Genomic DNA, 3,391 nt, shown 5'->3' on the forward strand with positions numbered 1-3,391 from the left:
TCATATTTGTGCTTCAAATATATTTTTTTAATTCAGTGCCATTCCACTCCGTGAAGGTGGATGACCAGCGAAGCTGCGTATGTGGTGATTGACTGTTGCTCGGGTGAAAATTTGCAAGTTTGTGGGATCGGGGCCACATGAACGGTTCACATTTCTTTCCACTTCGCGGTCCTTATGGGCAGCACGCTTACGCTAGGCGTCCGTGGCCGGCTCATCGTCCGTGGTCTCGTTGAGCCGCCGCCGCACCAATTCCCTTTTCTGTTCATGCCGTCGTTCTTGGTAGGCAAGCTGTTCTTCTTCAGACCGTACAACACGCGGCCTACCCATTTCACAGTCAGAGCAGAACTGAGGAAAGGAGCCTACGTAGAGCATGACGTCAGGAAACAGACGAAACTCAGATTGGTAGGCACTAGTTTGAATACGCGGGATGGCGAACACGTGTAGGGTGTGAACGTTGACATGGCCGACGCGGATCGAAAGGTAATGTCTGTTCTCATCAGCTTAAAATCTGGTACGGGTTGTATTTGGACCCGATATATTAAAGCGATTTTTGCAAGTTGGCGGACTGCTTGAAGCCTGCTTCACCTCCACCGTGGGTCGGCCCGGTTTGCCGGGTGATCCGGAACTATCTTCGGGATCGGCCCGCGGTTTTTGATTTACGGGCATCGATCCGCTGGAAACTAGCTATATAAAGCTTCGCTGTAAAATGAACTACATATACATAAAGACTACATCAATTTCCTTCAAATATTTATTGAATGCTTATTCCAAGGTCTATTACCTTCAGGAGAAACAGGCGGGAGAGCGCACTTCTCATTCTCTCAAAATGAGTCAAGGCCTCGACAGATGGACCTTTGCAACGGAAATCAGAATATCAATGAGAAAAGCACGCGCTTCGCTACACATGTGGCGATAAACTGTCTTACAGTAGGATATGCAACCAATTAAATGTATGGCTTAACGGCTGCCACTAAGAGAACATGATTGCGTTCAAAACGATAAAGCAACCACCGCTGGCCGCAATGCGATGGATGCCAATGAAATTGGCAGCACTTCCACGTTCTATATACTATGAAGCCTGAAGTTCCTTTCTAGTATATTTCACATTCACTTTGCTTTGACTTTTTAGAGCATACTATTTTGTTTTCGTGAAATGAAGAACAAGAACGCCACCATCCTTCTGTTGACTCGATATTCGGCAGCGGTAAATAGATATTACTAAAAGAGGTCTTTATACAGCACTAAACACAACACATAAGATGATGATGATGACTTCGACGATGAGAATATCTTATACCTGGGTTTCCCCTATAACCCGCACTACTGTCTTGTCTCTCAGCATTACGCTTTTTGACGGTAGCTCAGAGACTGTGACGTTGCGGTGCTGAGAATAAGGCCTTGGCTTCAAGTCGCGGCCACGGCGGTCGCATTTATATGGAGGCGGAATGATAGGACCCTCGTGCACAGCACCCCGCCCCCCCCCCCGCCCCTCTTTGGGTGAACGTTAAAAAAAACCACAGGTGGTCAAAATTATTCCAGCACTTTCCACTACGGCGTCCTTCAAAACCCAATGTGCAGTTTCTGGACATTAAACCCCACAATTTCATTTCTTCATACGACGAAAGTGACGCAACACACCAAGGAAAAGACAGGAGAAAAGAAAAAAATGTGGTTGATCCCTCTTATATAGGAATCGGTATAGAACACGAAAGTGAAACGTGTCTTCACAGAAGTAGTGTAATGTTTATTGCACATTGATATATAATGTCTATTGGTGTTTTGTGGCTAAAGCGCCCTTAGGCGTTGATGCACCCACGCTGACGCCTGGTGGCACGTCTCCTCCATCACGACTATCAACGTCGATGACCATGAGCAACCGTCGTGCATATGGAAGCTGCAATACGCTGCACACGCTAGCACAACGCGAAAGACGAAGCACGTAACTGACACACTAATACAACGCGCAAGACAAAGCACGTAACTGAATCGTCCCCGAGTCAAATCAGCGCGTACAGCGCGTCGTAATTGCAGCCTCCGCGATCAACTTCAGAAACATTTTCAGAGCTAATTGCGGAGGCCACGCTCCGCTGTGCTGAGTACGGTGAACGCCACCTAGGTGGCGTTGGTAGTGCTTCTTGATGCCAGCGTCCCTTCGAATGCTGGCATCGAGGCGGCGTAGTGCTGAGACCACCGAAGCGTTCACTGTCGGTGCGCGTTAGTGTCATAATGCAGTACTTCTCTTTTATTGCGATAGCAATTATATGGACACTCAAAAGCAGATTTCTGCCGTCGGCGTCGCCGTCGCCGTCGCCGTGAGGTTCCGTATGACGTCAATGGAGATGAAATCGTCGCCGCGGGCCGAACGCTGTATGTGCGAGTGAAAGGGCGCGAGGGACGCGCGCTTTCACGGGGAGTGAACGCACGGCGGAGAACAAACGCGCGTTCTGCGCTGTTCTGCGTTGTTTTGCGCGTTAAGGGCTGCAGAAGTAGGCGTCTCTTTCCTCCTCTACAATCACCATATATGTAGAGCAAACGTGCCTTCTTCCGACGCGCGACAGGCCGTGGGGAAGGGGGGCGGAAGGGAGGCGACGTTTAGCTGCGGCACCAAGTGCCTATTTATATCAGAGGCTCCGGCAACAGTCACCAACGCCGTACGCATTTTGAGCGAACGCGGGCAAAACGCCGACGGCGTCGACAACAGTTCTGCGTGTTGCCGGTGCTGCTGCATGTCCAAGTTTATACAGCTGATAAAGCTGCTATCATTACTCCGTATAGCTCTCTTCAAATTTGCTATCGCAATTGATGCTTCGCCTTTCAGGTGAAACTGCGACATCTTTTTTCTGCTCGTAGGCGGCGGCACCGCCCCGAGCAAGAGCGCGGGTACACGGAGGAGTGTTAGATATATAAGGCGCGTCTGTGTAGCTCTCTGCAAATGCGTTTGTGGCGCAATGGGTTAAACGCTCGGCGATCTATCGTCGCGCACCGAGAGGTCGTGGGTTCGATTTCCAAATTTTGCATGTTTGTGGAACTTTTTCTTCTGGTTTCTTTCTTTGTATTATGTTCTATGACGTATTTCCGTGACGGAAATACGTCAGTGAAGTCTTGGTGGACCCCGGCATAAAACACTTTCGTGTTAAAAAAATGTCACTCGCAGCTAACTTTATTCCCAGGAAACATCGCAATATACAGCCAGGCCACACAAACGCGGCAAGGTTTGGCGCATTATACCAAGATCGGTCAATATCATACATGTGCTAGTGTAAAAGGCATCTAAAAAATTCAAACTTAGCACCGTGCAACGCCACTCACGTATGGCTATGCAGGTATCTTCTTTTTTCTTCTTCTTATGTAATTTGTCTCCAACATTACTCGTGCCCGCACCTCGTTGCTT

At 48.7% G+C, this 3,391-nt stretch overlaps 1 non-coding gene across 1 annotated transcript; it reads left to right on the plus strand.

Moving 5' to 3' along the window:
* Nucleotides 1–454: 454 nt before the first annotated feature.
* On the plus strand, nucleotides 455–651 carry LOC119457128 (U2 spliceosomal RNA). Its single transcript, XR_005193157.1, has one exon. It is a non-coding gene; the product is annotated as a U2 spliceosomal RNA (small nuclear RNA).
* The last annotated feature ends 2,740 nt before the right edge of the window (nucleotides 652–3,391 follow it).

The sequence above is a fragment of the Dermacentor silvarum genome, chromosome 6 (assembly GCF_013339745.2).
Source record: "Dermacentor silvarum isolate Dsil-2018 chromosome 6, BIME_Dsil_1.4, whole genome shotgun sequence".
In the NCBI taxonomy this organism is placed as follows: domain Eukaryota; kingdom Metazoa; phylum Arthropoda; class Arachnida; order Ixodida; family Ixodidae; genus Dermacentor; species Dermacentor silvarum.